Genomic DNA, 19,894 nt, shown 5'->3' on the forward strand with positions numbered 1-19,894 from the left:
GCCTTTCTCTCACCAAGCTCGGCTCTGTCGTTGGCATCCTTGAGCTACTCCTATAGCTAGGAAATCTCACGGACTCCCCGAGCAACCTCTGTTGTACCTTCGTAGCATCCTCCTTGGCCTTTCACAGCTCTTCGGTGTTTTTGCTCGGCTTCAAAGGCGACCTGAAGGCGAGTGAGCTCTTCTAGAAGGGCTTGGTTCTTTTCCTTGAGAACTGTTATCTTGTCATGGTCCCACTGGAGTTTATATGACTTCTCCATCATGATATCGCCTAAGCGCTGACAAGCCAAGGTGGACTGCATAAAAAAGAAAAATGAATTCAAGTAGTGTGTCGAGTAAGTAAAGTAAGATCCCGATAAGTGGTGACTTACCCGGACAGGCATACCGACATGAAGTAATGAGAGAGGCCTTGTTGCTATCACCCAGCTGGGAAAAGCTGTGGGTGGTCTGCTTGCACATGGTGGAGCTAACCTCATGGAGGAGCTCGACTACAAGAGGGGTGATAACTTCCCCTAGCTTGGTGGAGAAAAGAGTCTCCAGCTCAGCCCGTCCTATTGGAGGCACGATAGGTCGCTCTCTTGGAGGCTTCGCAGTATCATGAAGGAGTCTATTACCCTCTGCCATCCTAGCATCAAAATGCTGGAGCATCTCCTGGTATTACTCCAGCATGTCCCCCTCATACCTCTCGGGGTATACCAGGAGTCGGGGGTGAGAAGCCAACTTATTTTTGTCTGAGCCTTGGACCACGTCATCATCCATGGAGGAGGGAGAAACCTCGAAGACTAGGGGCAATTCTGTTGTGGGAAAATCCATGTAGGAGGGGAAGCCCTCTGCCTCTTGGCTGGTGTAAGGGGGTCAAGATCCTCTTGAGAATGCGATGGTTTTCCGGCGGCCGAGGAGATTTGGGGTGCTCCAGCCTTAGGGCTGATCAGGAAATATCAGCTAGCCCCATGTGATCTACAAGAACAAAGAAATTATTAGCACAAATTCCAAAACAAAGACATAAAACAGAACTATAGGCATCTCGAAAGCCTACCATAAGTTATGTCTTGGTTCAAGCATTGAAGATGTCTAACTTTGTCTCCTATCTTACTAATCAAGTTGGTGCCATATTGGCAAAACTAGTTGGAGTTGAAGGATGTCATACGGTCTATGGGTATAAAGCATCGAGGAGGTAACTATCTCCTTAGGAAGTGAAGATAGATGTCTATTAGATCTAAGTAATCTTGAAACTCTTTCCTAGTCCAATGTCGGTGCACAATTTGGCCACAATGGAGAAGTCCGGGAGAAGCCCAGACATGCTCGAGACTTACCCTATCTCCTACGTGTGTGGCATGGTATAAAGTAAGGGGAGATTTACCTGGGGCAAGATGAGAAACCTCCAACCCCTCCTGGAGCTCCTCATCGAGCTCCGAGTCTTCTTGGGCTTCTCGAGCTGCTTCTGCGGCCCGAATATTCTCCAGTTGCTCCTCCTGCAACTGTTGATTCAACATTTCCAAGGCACGCCCATCAATATAATTGATGTGTCGGGATGGCAGCTCCCGAGATTTCCTGGATTGGTGGTACTAGGTCAGCTCCTGATAGATGATTTACTGCCCCGCGGGAAGAAGTCCTGACCCGATGAGGTTTTCCTCTATCACCAAAAAGTTGAGCTCCAAGTCTTGATCAGGAAGGGATTTCATCTCCAGGAGATGTTCCTAAAAAATTTGGACATATGGAGTCCGGTGGAAGGGGCCTATTCAAAGGAATTAATAAGTCAAAGAAAACAAAGAAAAAAGTGAATGGTCGGCAAAACATTCACCAACCCTAGAGAAGTCAAGGATCGGGGTTTGGTTATTACGGGTCAGAAACCCGTTCATGAAAAAGAAGGCATCCTTGTAGTCCCGAGAATGGTTCTCGTTGTGGTGGGGAGCCTTGTAATCGAGGAATGAGTTGGCCTACTTTATTAAAGCGTAGTACCCATCCCGATTATCCTTCTTCCTCGGGGTGGTACGGAAGCTATAGAAGTACAGGATCTCTACCGGAGTAGGTGCGGGCCAATTCCTCCTCCAATACATAACGTACATCCCCGCAAGCACCTGATAGGCGTTGGGGAGAGTTGAAAGGGAGTTATCCCTACAAACTTTACGAAGTCCACAAAATATTGATGGAGGGGCAGGGTGGCCCCAGCCATCAGGTGGGCTTGGCTCTTGGCGCCAAGACCATTCACACTACAGTGCACCCTCTTAGATTTCGGATAAAGGCGCACCATACATCTTTCCCTGATTGCGTAATGCCTCGTGATAGCCTCCAAGGTCTCAGGGTGTTAGAGTAAGGTATGATACTCCTTCCCTTCAGACCCATCATCCTCGTGTAGCTGAGTGGGGTGAGGAACAAGGGCTCGATTGACTTTTGCCACAGATAACCCCCTTGAATTGGTAGCACTAGCCTCTCCGTTGTCGGGCCATCAGCACGGACAACCAGTTCCCTAACTGGTTCTCAGGCCTCTACCCTCGCGCCAACTTGTTGTACGCTGTGTTATCAGGCCATAATGAGGATCTCCTAATCTAAGTGGTAAAAACCTTGTTTGTGTAGTAGTTCCTCAAACATCTGCGATGAAAACCAAGAAGATAGTATTTTTACCAAAGAAAAGAGGACCAAAACATGAGAACCCCTAAGAATAATGCTTGGGGAGAAGAAAAGAGAATTTCTAAGGACTTAGGGTGTCCTCAGGGCCAAGGAATCAGTGCCGGAGAACACCACCGGAGATTATGAACATCGTTGAAATCTGAGAACTTTCCAGATTCCGGTCGACTGCCCAGAAGGAAAAAGTTGCATAATATGTGCAGTAGGCCATTTTGGCCACTTGTAACATCCAAATATGCCTAAGACCTACAGACGGTAAAAATAGCCTCTCCAGTGCCACAAAAGCACATCCCTAAGCATGCATCTAAACTCTCAAACGAAACTTGACGCAAACGCAAAGCCAAACACAAAACTAGTAAATACTTACTCGAGATATAGTGTCGGTAGGTGCTGATATGAGTCCGAACTTTGAAGAATGCTTGCCGTTCACCAAAAAATAAGACGATTTTTTCCAATCATACAGAATTGCAAAGATTACCCAGAAATCGTTGAAGGTCTAGGAAGCTTAAGAAAGAAGATAGGATTTTTGAGTTTGGAGATTTTGAAGTTCGAATGGGTAAGGTGAATACTGAGGTGGTTCTTGAGTTCTTATACTCATAGAACTTGGGGGTGGGGGGGAAGCAACCCCACCCCAACCGTCAGATTGCCTACGACGTTGGTACTCAAGAATGATCCAATGGCCAGGATTGAAAAGACACGGATCGTGATCATTAGCATTGGAAAAGGACGCCTCGGGTACGGGGCGAAGGGATGCCTAGAGAACGGAGTGGATGTTTTGGGTCGTGGAGCTGACCCCTCATTAATTGCATGAATTGATGGGCCCAAACATAGGGGGTCAGCACGTGGCATGACATTCCAGAATAACTTCAGTGGAAGCCCAAACGTCTCCCCCTGAAGAACTTTTAAATTACTCCTCTCAATCTATGTATCCAGTGCCCGAGGACGAGTGAAGACTTGAGGGGAAATGTTGTCTATATTTTCACCACTAGACACGTGGCAACTAGGAGTAATTAATGACAAGATAAGTCATGAGATGCTCGGAGTGTGAACTCCTCCAGGATACCCAACCAGCGAAGGTGTGGATGTCTCCAGGTGAGGCCACGCCTCGAGGTCTGTCCTCAAGGTGAGGATGTCTCCAGGTGAGGCCACATCCAGAGGAGCTCTCTTCACTCGCCCCTCTCCCAAGTCTAGGAATCTGGTCCTCGGACCAGAAGTAGTTGCCAGGTGTCAGTCACTGCAGGTATGGGCCACTAGAGGATAATCTAACAACTTTTGGTAAGCCTCGATTAGTGGTGTCAAGTTCGTACCCTCGACAATCGGAATTTCCCACAACGCCGCCTAACATGGGTGAATGTGTGCCGCACCCTAACAATCTAAGACATGTTCCCCATAAAGTTGGTACACAACTTTCTGCAATGGGCCCCGTGCAATCCGCCTGGGTCGTAATCTCTATTTAGTGCATGCCTTTTTGTATTAATTCAACATTAATACCCTATATGGGGGAGTTTGTAATAATGATAGATGATTAACATTAATGATCCCAACCTCTATAAATAGGCCTGGGGTATCTCCTTATAAATCGTCCAAATTTCAGAGAGAGAAACTCTGTAACTCAATGCAATATATACGATGTCTGAGAACCACCTTTGAAGCTTGCTCAAATAAGCTTCAAGCTCATTAAATATCAGAGACTCGTGGACTAGGGCTCTTTTATAGCCTGAACCACATAAAATCCTTGTGTTCTTTTCTATTATTTTCTTTAAACTCTCGGATTAAGTTATGTTGACGGTGAGAACTCGTCAACTAAGTTGAGTTGGAAAGATTATCAAATCAAGATCACTAATCGGAAAGCTATAAAAATTTGAACAATAACTCAAGAACAATGATAGAACAATAATGGAGAATTCAGTCTTTCATTCACACTCAAGCCTCTGCTACAGTAAAATTTCCAACCCCTTCTCAGGTGGTCTTACAGTTCATTTTATAGTAGGCTCTAATGGCCTTAGGTACATAGTGGTCCAGGAGACCAAGTGGTACATATGTACTGTGTCAGGGGAGTGGCTTCAGAGGTTGTGGTCGTACATCCCGTACAAGAGCAGGTGTCAGGAGGATGTCTCCACTACTTGTCTGTACCCATGTTTGATGTGTGGTGGCAGGCGTAGTGGCGCAGGAGGTAGTGGTGTCGGCTCTGACCTACGGCCGTAGACGTACGGACCATGACTCTTACCCCATTAGTCTTTCTGGTACTGGTATCCGTACTCAGTACTAGGTCGTACAAGTATCCCCCATTCGACTCGTACTGGATCTCCTAAGCATAGGGGTCTCAAGGTGTAAGGAATGGGACCCTTGGTGTGAGGTGGAGATCTTGGGTCCTTGGCATGAGATGCCTGAAGCCTCCCGAGGTCACTCACGAGTCTGGGCGATAGGCATGTGGCCCTGGCAGACGTCTAAGGATGCTTGGCGAGGCCCTCCTTGGCGAGGCCATGCTTGGCGAGGCCATGCTTGGCGAGGCCCTTCTTGGCGAGGCCATGCTTGGCGAGGCCCTCCTTGGCGAGGCCATGCTTAGCAAGGCCCTTCTTGGCGAGGCCATGCTTGGCGAGGCCCTTCTTGGCGAGGCCATGCTTGGTGAGGCCCTTCTTGGCGAGGCCATGCTTGGCGAGGCCCTCCTTGGTGAGGCCATGCTTGGTGAGGCCCTCCATGGCGAGGCCCTTCTTGGCGAGGCCCTTCTTGGAGAGGCCATGCTTAGCGAGGCCCTCCTTGGCGAGGTCATGCTTGGCGAGGCCCTTCTTGGCGAGGCCATGCTTGGCTAGGCCATGCTTGGCGAGGCCCTCCTTGGCGAGGCCATGCTTGGCGAGGCCATGCTAGGCGAGGTGGGGCCACTTGGTCACTTCGGCCTATGGCAAGGCGAGGGCTCACGGGGGACCCTTGAGGCTTAGGCGGTACCCACGCAAGGCCAGGCCAGACCTTAGGTGAAAATTGAGCGTCTACACTTGCCCCCCAGTCTAGGAGAGGACCTTTAGGTGCTCTTGTAGACTATTCACCTTGATTCCTATAAATAGATCCTCATGCATGGCCTAATATTTCCACCTGACTTCCTTAGCTTAGTGGTTTAGAGAACCCTTCCTTCAAGTGGTAAGGGGTTCAATCCCCCATCACCTCACTTTTTCCATAGTTTTTTTTTTTTTTTTTAAGTATGGGCTAATTTCTTGGGATATCTATTTGGAGACTAATACATCCTTTTGGTCTATTTTTGCAAGCCAATACTGTGGCTCTACGGTTTCCCGACTCGTCTAACAACCCGAGTCCCGGAGCTCGAGAAAGAGCTTGAGAAAACCTAGTCTGAGCTAAAGAAGGTTCGGGCCGAACTTGCCACCTCATCGAGGAGGAAGCTGAAGGTGGTTGCCAAGGCCAAGGAGCTGAAGGACCAAGTTGCCATCCTGAAGAGCGAACTCCAAGCAACCAAGGATATCGTGACGGTGTCGCAGGAGAGGGTTACTTATTTAGAGGCCAAAGTCGAGTCTATCAGGGTCGAACTCCAGACTGCAAGGGCCGAAGTCGAGGTTACCAAGACCCCTTGCAGGAGAGAAGTGCTTCCTTGGAGGCAGAGAAGACTGTCATTGAGTACAGGTCCATAGACAACGCCCTTTACAACGTATGGAGGCAGGATCCCAATTTTGATTTCTCTTCTTTTGGTGAGCATGCCGTCGCTCGAGCGGCCATGTGGAGTGTCTCTTATTCTACTGCATTCGAGGCCCTTTTGAGCCTGTATGATGGGGTTTGGTTGGTTCCCCTCTTTTATTTACCAGGCTGGAGGTCCTTGGGAGCCCATGTGAAAGGGTTCACTGGGACCTCTTTTGGTGCCCCTTGATTACTCTTATAAGGATATTTTGACCCCTTGGGTCCTAGCTATCCTTTTATATATTCTTGTGCGCGCTTATTATTTTTTGCGAGAAGCGTCCCTCTCGTCATTATGCATAGTACTATTTTTGCAAGGGTCTCTTTTAGGACCCTTTTTGGCTAGACGGCTTGGTGGCCGCTCTAGACTTATTAGTGTTGTCACTATATATTTTTCTTTCGTAAGACCTTTTGGCCTCCTTGATGTTCACAAGGGTAGCTAATCCTTGTAAACCCAAGGGATGCCTTGCAAGGTCCTCTCCTTGTTTTCTGTATTTAAGGTCTTCGCCTAAGGCCCCGATATAAGGGGTCCTTCTAGGACCTCCCATTAAAGGGTCCTTTTTAGGGCCATGGTCCCTTTTGGGTCCTCCTGATGGAGGGCCCTTTTTAGAATCCTCCTGGTGCATAGGATCCTTTTTAGGATCCCGGTGCAAGGGGTCCTTCTTTGGGTTCTCCTGCTTGTTGCTTGCTTTGTCTTCACGGGCCACTTCCTCCTGATGGAGGGCCCTTTTTAAGATCCCCTATTAGAGGGTCTTTTTTAGGAGCCTCTTTTTTAGGAGTCTCCTTTTTAGGAGGGCGAGGGGTCCTTTTTAGGATCCTCCGTTAGAGGGCCCTTTTTAGGTTCCCCTCGCTAGCTGCATGTTATTGCCTCCTGTCCTGCCCCCCAAGTGTTTGGTGAAATTTATTTCGGCTGACACTTTGGCTGATGCCCGCGTATCGAAGAAAACTAACACATGAAGTTGCAAACAGTTTCATTCATAACACGCGGTTTACAACTAACTTTGTAAATAAAAAAGGGGGTTACATCTAAGTAGGAGGTTACCTAGGTAGCCTCTTTGATTTCTACTTGCTTAAGCTAAAACAACGAAGAACAAACTAAACATAGGTTCTTTTGGCCCTGAGAGCTGAAGCCTTGCTGGTAGTACTTCTTGAGAGGCTCCGTAACCCGTGGGTCCAATCTTGTGCGGATCTAACTTGTGTGGGTTGCTCCTTCATACACATCCATTGTCATTGGTATAGATGGTTTGGTGGCTGCGCGAAGGGACATGTTATAGCATTCCCTCGCTTCCTTCTGCTCCCCTTTCACGCATGCTACTCCCCAAGGGGTTGGGAATTTCATAGCTAGGTGATACACAGAAGTTATCGCCTTCAATTCTCTCAGAGAGGGTCACCCTAATACCGCATTGAAGGTTGAGGTGCAGTCCACCACGACAAAGTTAGCCATTATGGTGGTTTTCTTGGGTTGCTCCCCCATGGTGAGGGCTAATTCGATTGTCCCTAGGGGTTGCATCGAATCTCCCGTAAACCCATACAAAGTCGTAGTGCAAGGTTTTAGGTGACGGAGGCTCAACCCCATCTTCTCCAGCGCTGGTCGATACAAAATGTCCACAGAGCTCCCGTTATCCACCATGACCCGACGTACCCTCATGTTAGCAAGTTGGGCGGTTAGCACCAGGGGGTCATCATGAGGGAAACGCACCCCCTGTGCATCTTCTTCAGTGAAAGTTATTGAGTCATTCTCGCCTTTGAAGCTCTTCAGGGGGCGCTGCTCCAAACTTAAAACACAAGGTGGTGGACTTCGTCTGGCCTCCTTGGCGTACTTGTCTCACCCCTTCCTTTAATCGCCTCCGACTCCTGGTCCTCCAAAGATGGTCCTGACCTCTCCCTGCACTTCTGGGGCCACCCCTCATGCCCGTGGAGGGGACTCTCCTTCTTCGGGCCTTTGGTTCTCCTTGCGCACATATCTGCCCAAATGTCCCCGGCGGATGAGCTCCTCGATTTCCACCTTCAAATGGCTGCACTCCGCGGTGGTGTGGCCGATATCCTTGTGATATTGGCAATACTTGCCCGGGTCTCTTTTAGACCGATCCTTTTTTATTGGCGGGGGCCTTTTAAAAGGGACCCGATTTTCGTTCGTAACGAAAATATCCTCTCTCGCATGGGTGAGGTCTGTGTAAAAAGTGTAGGGGCTCTGTATGCGCTCGCCAGAGCATTGGTGCTTCCGGGGATGATCGTCCCTCGTTCCCTCATATACACCCTTCTTCTTAGCACGGCTTTGGTTTTCCTGGGAAGAAGGTTTCGGGGGCGATGGGCCTTTTCCAGCTTTAAGGTTTTCGTGACCATCCTCCACGCGAAAGTACTTTTGTGCCCGCTCGTAGAAATCATCCAAGTCCGTGACCTCTCTCTTTAGCATGTTATCCCATAACTTGCTCCCTGGGCGTACTCCAGCGGTGATGGCAATTTTTAGCTCTCGGTGGGTCAGGCTCCCTACCTTAGCCACCTCCATATTGAACCGGTGGATATAGCTCTTCAAACTCTCATTTTCTCCTTGTTTCACATTGGCGAGGCTGGTGCCTGGCATTGTGTAATCTCGCATGGCGTGGTGCTGCTGGAGGAATTCATCAGAAAGTTGCTGCCAAGATCGGATGGACCCCGGTCTAAGCCCCCTGAACCATTTGTAGGCAGGTCCTCTTAAGGTGACAGCGAAGCAATGACATCGCGCCCCGCAGCTAATTCCCCTCAGCTTCATCATGTCATTAAATGTATCTTGATGATATTTTGGATCTGTGTCTCCTTCGTAGGGGGTCATGTGGGGCTCTTTAAAGTTGGCAGGGAGCCTGATGGCCTGGATCTCCCTGACGAAGGGTGACTCATGGTCAAATTCTTCCTCAAAGATCTGGCTGCCTGATGCGGTGACGATCTTGCTTCGCAGGCTCCTCATCTCCGTGTCCAGGTCCTGCCTCCTCTTGCTTAGAGTGTCCCTCAGAGCGGACGGGCTAAGATCCGCCTTTCCCTTGCCTTCTCGAGGCGCCACAGGGGGCGTGGTCCCTTTACCCGCCCTATTTTTATTGGGCTCCTCCCGTAAGTCTGAGGGTGCACTTTTAGAGGTGACCTCGTCCTCATTGCGAGGGGCAGCGTTGGTCCTCGGCGCTGGTTTCTGGGCCTGTTTAGGTGGTTCAGGGTGCTCACGTTGCTTCGCTCGGGGGGTGTTACTGGTTGAGTGTCGGGTTCTCCCATCATCTACCGGTACAGTGGTCTCCACCCCATCCTTGCCCTTCTCCTTCCTCTTAGGCAAGTTCACGCTCGACTTACCCTGCAACAGGCCGTTCAGGACCTCTTGCATGTTCTCCAAGGTGGTTTCCAACCTTTGGTTCTTACGGTGGATCTCACGTATTTCCTCTTCATAAAATCGAGATTTCGAACTCGAGCTCACGGAATGGACCCGGGGGTGCTTATCATGCCTACGAGCAGAAGGGCCTGGGTCCTACCGGCCGGAGTTCGATACCTGCGGTGGTTTTGGAGGAGGGAACTCATTAGCATTTCCCAGTGGTGCTCTTTGAGGACTTTCTCCAGGTGGAGCGGCCGGTGACGAGGCCACTCTATCACCTCCGTGAACCTCAGGGTCCTTCGGGGGCTCCACGTCTCTGGGTGGAGGAGCATCCTTCATGGAGGCCTTCAGCTGGACTCCGTTCAAGTGAACCTCTACCTCTCGTGGCTCCCTCAGTCGTTTGAATGTCTTGGCATTTTCTTCTTGCCGGAAACAATGGTGGAACAGTAGCTTGAAACTAACGTTCCCACAGACGGCGCCAAACTGTTGATGGTGAGAACTCGTCAACTAAGTTGAGTTGGAAAGATTATCAAATCAAGATCACTAATCAGAAAGCTATAAAAAATTGAACAATAACTCAAGAACAATGATAGAACAATAATGGAGAATTCAGTCTTTCATTCACACTCAAGCCTCTGCTACAGTAAAATTTCCAACCCCTTCTCAGGTGGTCTTACAGTTCATTTTATAGTAGGCTCTAATGGCCTTAGGTACATAGTGGTCCAGGAGACCAAGTGGTACATATGTACTGTGTCAGGGGAGTGGCTTCAAAGGTTGTGGTCGTACATCCCGTACAAGAGCAGGTGTCAGGAGGATGTCTCCACTACTTGTCTGTACCCATGTCTGATGTGTGGTGGCAGGCGTAGTGGCGCAGGAGGTAGTGGTGTCGGCTCTGACCTACGGCCGTAGACGTACGGACCATGACTCTTACCCCATTAGTCTTTCTGGTACTGGTATCCGTACTCAGTACTAGGTCGTACAAGTATCCCCCATTCGACTCGTACTGGATCTCCTAAGCATAGGGGTCTCAAGGTGTAAGGAATGGGACCCTTGGTGTGAGGTGGAGATCTTGGGTCCTTGGCATGAGATGCCTGAAGCCTCCCGAGGTCACTCACGAGTCTGGGCGATAGGCATGTGGCCCTGGCAGACGTCTAAGGATGCTTGGCGAGGCCCTCCTTGGCGAGGCCATGCTTGGCGAGGCCCTTCTTGGCGAGGCCATGCTTGGCGAGGCCCTCCTTGGCGAGGCCATGCTTAGCAAGGCCCTTCTTGGCGAGGCCCTTCTTGGCGAGGCCATGCTTGGTGAGGCCCTTCTTGGCGAGGCCATGCTTGGCGAGGCCCTCCTTGGTGAGGCCATGCTTGGTGAGGCCCTCCATGGCGAGGCCCTTCTTGGCGAGGCCCTTCTTGGAGAGGCCATGCTTGGCGAGGCCCTCCTTGGCGAGGTCATGCTTGGCGAGGCCCTTCTTGGCGAGGCCATGCTTGGCTAGGCCATGCTTGGCGAGGCCCTCCTTGGCGAGGCCATGCTTGGCGAGGCCATGCTAGGCGAGGTGGGGCCACTTGGTCACTTCGGCCTATGGCAAGGCGAGGGCTCACGGGGGACCCTTGAGGCTTAGGCGGTACCCACGCAAGGCCAGGCCAGACCTTAGGTGAAAATTGAGCGTCTACAAGTTAATAGCAAAAAAGACTGTCAACACAAACATTAATTAATTAAATAATTATAACATGCATTTAGAAACATCCAATCACAATATACCATGGATTTAATGTAAGAATAACATAAATTAGATCAAGATAACTAATAGACATTTGTGGAGAGAAAACCAAGTTACATAAAATCACAATTTTATGATTTTATGTGAGTCACAAAATGTAACAAGGCTTGACCCAAATGAAGATTTGTTGTCCGAAAATCTCTATTCCTAGCCTCCTCCTTGAGATTGCTTGAAACTACTACAATGGAATGAGATTGGGATTTACAAGCCTTGAATCTTCATGCAAGTCAAGCTTTCTTGATGAAGATCTTTGAGAAAACTATTAATCTTGAGAGCTAGAGAGAGAGAGGTTTTAGAGAGAGAAAGAGGTGAGTGGTCAATCCACCAAAAACTCAAAAGATTCCTTTAAATAGTATAGGAACCCTCATTAGACTCAACCAATGAGATTAGAGTATTTAATTTTAATTTTGGAGCAAAAAACACATCAATGTATGGTCTTGTACGGACCGCCCAGGCAACGCGTCGCCTGTGTTGTGTTTCCAGCGACCAGTGATGCTACACAAGTCCCTCTGACTTAGTGCCCCAAAACATGTCTCAAATCATCCTCAAATGCTTCCAAACTTATTGGTTACTCTTATATACTCCAAAGAAACACTTTGCACCCAATAGATCAACTCAACTCTCATAAGCTAACTGTAGTGAAACCGTTATGGCATTTGCACCTCTTCATGCCTGACCAATTTCACTATGTATTTAACCAATCATTATACTTAAGGATAGATATATAATTAAAGAGGAGAACAGTAAACTTATCCTATCTTTAACTATGAATCATTAAGGGATGATTAAATAGGGTGTAATGGTTATATCAATGGACACTTGTTACAATACAAAGTTGTTGACGGTGAGAACTCGTCAACCAAGTTAAGTTAGAAAAATAGAAACGTAGAGATTATCAAAAGAAAAACTTTAAAGACCTAATTGGAAACTCAAAGAACACTTGCAAAAGAAAAATGGTGAACTGAATTTGTATTTCTTATGGTGTAATGCTACAGTGTTTTTTCCAACCCCCCTCAATGTTGAAGAAGGGTTCCCTTTATAGTGGGCTCTAATGACCCTTGATACAGTGTGGTTCAGGGGACCAGATGGTACACAAGTACATTCTCAAGAGAGTGGTATCAAGTGTAGTGGTTTTGGGAGAGTGATGGTCGGCTCTGGTGCATGTCAGAGACGTGGAGGTGGTGCTGCCATTCCTCGTACTATCCCTAATTGCCACTACTTTTCTGGTACAAGTGTCAGGTTTGTCCCTTAATCCTTGCAGGCATGTATGTACCTATTTAGAGGTACCATGTTCCTATTTTTTGTCTCTTGTGGGCCACCTTGAACGACATATCTGGTTGGCCTTCTTGTAAGTGGTCCCAATTGGCTAATTGAGGAGAGTGCACTTCGTTGGTGGCCCCAACCTCACCAAGTGACGTAGGGCCTTTTCTACGAGGTGGGTATAGCATGTTATAAGGCTAGTGAGGTTTCGCGAGGATGTGGGGAGGTCCTGGCATCGTGTGCACCCGCGAGGCGTAGGGTGTCATATACACCTTCGAAGCAACATGGCTGCGAGGTGCAAGGCTGTGGGAGCACCTACGCGCGTTGGCCCCTGGGCGAGGCCCTTTGGGGCGAGGCCATCATGCACATGAGGCCCTTTGGAGCAAGACCCTTTGGGGCGAGGCCATCATGCACGCGAGGCCCTTGAGCGAGGCCCTTTGGGGTGAGGCCATCATGCACGCGAGGCCCTTGGGCGAGACCCTTTGGGGCGAGGCCATCATGCACGCGAGGCCCTTTGGGGCGAGGCCATCATGCACGTGAGGCCCTTGGGCAAGGCCCTTTGGGGCGAGGCCATCATGCCCACGAGGCCCTTGGCCGAGACCCTTTGGGGCAAGGCCATCATGCACGCGAGGGCCTTTAGGGCAAGGCCATCATGCACGCGAGGACCTTGGGCGAGACCCTTTAGGGCGAGGCCATCATGCACGCGAGGCCCTTGGGCGAGACCCTTTGGGGCGAGGCCATCATGCACGTGAGGCCCTTGGGCGAGACCCTTTGGGGCAAAGCCATCATGCACGCGAGGCCTTTTGGAGTGAGGCCACGCGCGCGCGGATCCCAGGTGGCGTCGCGAGGCCAGCGCGCGCAGATCCCAGGTGACGCGCAAGGGGCTCTTTGTGAGGCGAGGCCTCGTTGGGTGCATGGGTGCTCAACACGCTGAGAAGTTCCGTCGAGGTGCACGAGTGTTGGGCATGCCGAGAATTGCCTCATGTCCCTCCTTGCGAGAAGATGATGTCCCATGGGTTTCGTGGCAGAAGTAGGTGTCTAGGCGTTTGGGGGACCATGGCATGTGCTTTGGATCTTTCACAAGCATGGAGTTTTGAGCATCTACAAAAGTACTCAATAAATATTATGTATATAATTTCAAGAGTGCAATATCATATTTTTAGTGTGAATAATTAGTATTTTTGCCCCCCTGAACTTTGACACTATCAATTCGTGCCCCATAAAATATACAGGCTGTTAAAATTTCTCCCTCAACTATTACATTGACCAAAACATAGTCTTTGTGTTAGATTTCATTCTATTTTGTCGTTTAAACAATGATGTGGCATAAAAAATATGTTGACTACTAACAAATCGTGCCCCCTTTAAAAAAAGATTAAAAAAATCTTATTTTTATCAATTCTTAAAAATTAATTCAATCCTTAAAAACATCATGAAGAATTAAAAAAATAAAAAAGTACTAAAATTTTAAATTAAATAACAAATCATTTATTTTTATTTTAAAACTCATTTAAATATTGAAAAATATATTAAAGATTCAATTTTAAATAACTCAAATTTTAAAAAATAATGTATATAAAAGATTATAAATTTAAAGTGTATTAATTTTAAAAGAAAATCTAAATATTAAATTTAAAAGAAAATAGAATAAAAAATTTTAAACTTAAAATTTATTTCGCATGTTAAAATCAAGTACATAAAACTTTTTCTCTCTCGAGTTTCAGATCTGCTTCAAGTCCAAGTCAAAAAATGTATTAATGGTTTGTGAATTGATGAATTAATGGATTATATTGTTGATTTTATATGAGAAATTGCATTTTTATTTTCTAAGTGAACTAGATTATATTAATTGATGAATTGATGGAATATATTGACCAAATATTTAATTTAGATGAATTAATGATTTGATGAATCTAAGTTTGTAATTCTGAATTTATGAATGTGAACACACTTTAATCTGGGTTTGTTTTAGTAAATTTGATTTTGTTTTTAGTTTAACTTTTTTTTAAATGAATTTTAAATCATTTTAATTTTTCAATGAATTTTTAATATTTTTTCTTTAATTTTTGAAGATTTCAATTATATTTTTAAGAACTAATAGAAAAAATATTTTTTAAATTTTAAAAAATTTTAAAAAATTAATAAAAATGGCCACAATTTTGTAGTGGTCAAAGTTCGGGGGCAAAAATGCTAATTATATTATGTCACATTAGTGTTTAAACGAAAAAACAAAAGAGAAGTAACAGAAGGGCTATGTTTCTGTAAATGATATTATTCAGGGGGCACCATTTAGTAGTGTCAAAAGTTCAAAGGTAATAAAGCTAATTATTATTTTAGTGAAATAATATTGGGATTAATAAATAAGGTTATTAGATTAAAGAGTTGTGATTAATAATATAAATTTATTGTATTTTGGCCCCCATGTTTTTCCTGAATTGGATATAAGGTACTATTTTGATCCATTTTGTAAAACACAGGGTCTGAATTATCATTTAACAAAATACAATGGTCAATCACGTATTTACGAAAAATACAAGGGTCAAACTTGTATTTTCCTGTTTCAAATTATAGGTCAATAGGTCCCCTAACTAGTTCTATCAACATTGTTTAAGGTAAGAGTTGAAACCAAGAAAAATTGTGTGGGGCATATATTTAGAATAAAATTATTCTTTGGGTAAATATGTAATTATGAGATAATTGAGATTATTTTTTTTTAATTTTATAAATTAATAAGAATTAAATAATTAATTGATTATTTTATCATTTTCGAAATTATTAAAATAAAAATAATCAATTAAGTTTTTCTTTATTTACATGTGAGTTATTAATCTAAAAGTTCAAATTGGATTTGTGATTATTCAAATGATTAATTATTAAGTTAATTAATTAAATAAAAGATCATTCTAATTGGATAAGGATTATCAGCTATTCAAATATTTGTTTCAAATATCAGTTTGAATAAATCACTTTAAAAGATAACTTTAGGTAATAATTTTTTAAATAAATAATTAAAAGAGGTTAAAACACATACCCTGAAAAGGTCATGTCATATGCCAATCACAGTGTGGTTGTCGTGTAACACTGAGTATGGATACATTCTTGACTATTTTATTTATTTAATTATTATTTTATTAAATATAAATGTTTAAATTTGATTTAATACATTTTAAATAATAAATGATAATTAGCGAACCGTAGATGAATAATATAAGTAGATATTATTGTCAAGGTCAGATAAGAACACACGAGTTTTCCATAAGCTTTCACTTACTCATATAAAGAAATATATTGTATATTTCTCTCTTAATGGAAACAAGCGACATGTCACTGGTCACAGATGACATATCGCCTAGTAACAGGCGGCATATCACTTGTTGCTTTTTGGTGTTATGTGTGTTTATGCATGGGATATGTGACATGTAGCCTAGTGACCTGTGACATATCGAACAACCTCTGGTCATGTTGCTCAAAATTGACCTTGAACAGCTCCAATTGCTCCCAAATTTTTTTAGCATGCTAAGATACTTCATTGTATCACTTTAAACTCGAAAATGCAATTTTTGAATGCCTACATCTCAAATCAAATTTCACACCTCCATTATGTGAAATCATTAAAGATTTTACACCACCTTGTGTAAACACCTTTAGGATTTGTGTTTAACTAATCCTAAGATTATCCCACTTGGTTAAATACAAACATCAATCTCTAACTCAATAATATTGGTGCATAAAGGTAAAGTATCTTTCGATTCAAACTTTACCTTAGTGAAAATATTTCAAAGTTGTATCGAAATCCTTGGTTGTCTGCAAGCTTGAACCAAATATTCCTAGTGATAAAATTGGTAATACTTCACACAGCTCCATTTGACAACTCTTTTTCCCACTTTGCACTCTCAGCATTTTAATGGCCTTGTGCTCATCCATTCATGACCTTTCCAGGGAGAAACTCCAACTCCCATGAGAGGCAGCACAACATCTAAGTTCACAAAGGTGAAGTTCTTACAACATATTTTCCCCTTTAGAGATGCTTGTTACACACAACTAAACTTCATTGAAACTTTAAGCTTAACCCTCATTTTCGGTAGCAACCAACACTAACCATCTTTAGATGGGACTCAACAACATGTTAGTGTTGAAACTATCCACTTATCATTGTTCTTACCCATTGAACTCTACACTCGATGTTGACGAGCTTTGAGTTAGGTTTCCATCATTGGTGAATCAATATTTCTTGGAGTTTTAGTCCCATCCCTTTAGATGTAGAACTTTCCAAATCTCTTGTAAGAGGTTTGGGAAACGAATTTGCTAAGTTCTCACTAGTTCAAACATATGAGATCTATGATTCTCTCCTTAATCAATTGTCTCACATACTCATGTCTTAGACTTATATTTTAATACTTTCCATTAAACACATTATAATACGCCTTACCTAAAGTGGCTTGATTATCACAATGCATCGAGATCATCGAGACGTCAACTGTGGTTAATGGTATATCTAACATAAGATCTATACGCCACTCGACCTCTTTGTCGATTGCCACTAAAGCTATAAACTTGGCTTCCATGGTTGAGTGAGAAATACAAGTTTGTTTCTTATAACCCCAATAAACCACACCCCTACCAAGTGTAAGCACCCGACCCGTGGTGGAGAGATTGTCTCCCACACTTGGTATCCAACTTGCATCAGAATATCCTTCAAGTATCTTTAAAAATGTAGAGTAATGAAGGCTAACTTCGTTGGTTCATTTAAGATATCCAAGAACTCTCTCAATAGCCTTCCAATACTTGATACTTGGATTTCTAGTAAGCCTACAAAGTTTACTAACCGTGTATTCAATAGTTGCTCTAGTACAATGAGTGGAGTACATTAGGCTACCTATTGCACTTGCATATTCTAATTGAGCCATGGTTGTACCCTCATTCTTTTCAAGCTTTTGGCTTGAATCGAATGGTTTATTTTCCTCTTTGATTTTGAGAAGACTAAACTTGTCAATTACTTTCTCAATATAATGGGCTTGACTTAAGGCATACCCTTCATAGTTTCTTCTAATTTGTATACCTAAAATGGTATCAACCTCTCCAAGGTCCTTCATTTGAGAGGTAGAAGAAAAGAACCTCTTTTTTCTTATGATGTCTCTCATCTCATTGGTCAAAATTAGCATATCATCAACATAAAAACACACTAAGATGAAATAGTCATCACAAGTCTTAGAATATAAGCACTTATTCACATTGTTGTATCTAAACCCATCTGAAACAATGGCTTCATCGAACTCCTCATATTATTGTTTTGATGCATATTTTAAACTATATAATGATTTAACAAGCATACACAGTTTATATTCATTTCCTTTTATAACGTAACATTCTGGTTGTTCCATATAGACCTCCTCATTGAGATTTCTATTTAGGAATGTCCTTTTGACATCTTTTTTATGAACATAAATTTTATGTATTGATGATAAGAAAATAACAATCTAACATAAGTAGTCTTGGTTACCGGTGCATATGTGTCAAAGTAATCTATCCCTTTCTTTTCTCTAAACCATTTGGCTACTAATCTAGCTTTAATGGTTTGTATAATGTCATCGGCTTCATATTTCTTTCGAAAGACCCACTTTCACCCAATCCTTAGAATTTCAACTTAAGTATGATTGCTTCTTAAACCGAATTCTTGTGTGTTTTCAATCAAATTCACTATATCACTAGAACCCTAATCAATTTATACATGCCAAAAATTAATTTAAAATTGCCTCAAATATATATTATCACGAACAACATCCACTCCATAAGTTCATTATTTAATCATTCTCCACTAATGTAAGTACACATACATTGTTTACCCAAAAATGGCTCCTGATGACGTGGCAAGATTTTCTTACACGTGGCGGTTTCGAGTGAAGAGATCCTGTTCAACCGTCAACCAGATAATTGTTGATTCGTCAAGTCTTTTGATGAGGTGTGACCAGTCTTGTCGCATACTCTCATTTAATTCCTTTGGGATACGCAATCTTGTAATAATTACATTTATAATGTTTCCTTTTATTGCCTTGATATGCTGTTATTAATTGTAATAAAGGCCCATCGACCCATGTAACCCTCTTGAGCCTATAAATAAGAAGAGGAGGGCTTAAGGAAGGGACTTTTTTTTTTAACTTTTGATCCTTGTATTCAGAGAGAAAAGCATAGTGTGATTATCCACCGAAATTGTAAATCTCCCAAGGATTTTGAAACTCAATAACCCTAGTTCTTTGATCATAGTTTTGGGATTCAATACCAATAAGAACACTAAGTGGATGTAGGTCATTACCATCCAGTTAAGGCTGAACCACTATAAATTGCTTGTGTTACTTTCTTTCCATTTGATTCTCTTCTTGATTTCCTTTTTGTTTTTGTCGTTTATTTGACTCCGTGTCGTTGACCAAATCAAGGGTCAACATTTTTGTGCTCTTGTTGAGAGTTGAACTCAAGAACTTTAAGAAGATCAAACGGCGAAGACATCCAAGAGAGCTAGACAGACTTCTGGCGTTGCATCCACTCAGCCTCCTCCCCCATATGTGGCTGAAAATGAGGCACACTTGGATTTTGAGGAAGAAGAAATGGACTCTGAAACGTTGAGGACAACACTAAGTGTGTTGCAGGATGAGTTGGCCAATCTGAGGGCCAATCAAGAGAATGTGGCAGATACCTTGGCACAACTACAGAGGGAAATCGAGCGTCAGCATCAAGAGCTGAATGAGCAGTAGGCAAATATGGACCATCGGCAAATTGATGCCAAAACCGCTTTAGAAGCAGCCATTCAATTGGCTAGGGGACAGGCTGCGCTGGCTTCTCAATCGGATCAGCCGCCAAATGCACCACCGCAATGGGCCCCAAATCCGAGTCCTCCAATTCATCCAGCAAGCCCTCAAAGGCCAGAGCAACTGCTTGTTGCTCAACAAGATGTCCCAATTCAGGATCTTGAGCAGCAGCCACCTTCTTAAGTTGGTCTAGGTACTCCCCAGCACCAGAGGCAAAATAGGGCCAGGCAGCCTCCTAGAAGCCCTAGACACCCAAGGGCCAATGAACCAAATCCATCGAGCAGGGGGCAACTTCCTTCTGCTAATAGAAGGCACAATGAGTCAAGCTCTGCGGTCAGGGGCCCCCCACGGCATAATAATGCACGGGGACCCACCGACCAACGCAGGCCTCCCCTTGACGCTCAGGAGATGCCGGCTAGAGGAGGAAACAACGTGAGCAG

This window comes from Humulus lupulus, chromosome 5, assembly GCF_963169125.1.
Source record: "Humulus lupulus chromosome 5, drHumLupu1.1, whole genome shotgun sequence".
Taxonomy (NCBI): Eukaryota; Viridiplantae; Streptophyta; class Magnoliopsida; order Rosales; family Cannabaceae; genus Humulus; species Humulus lupulus.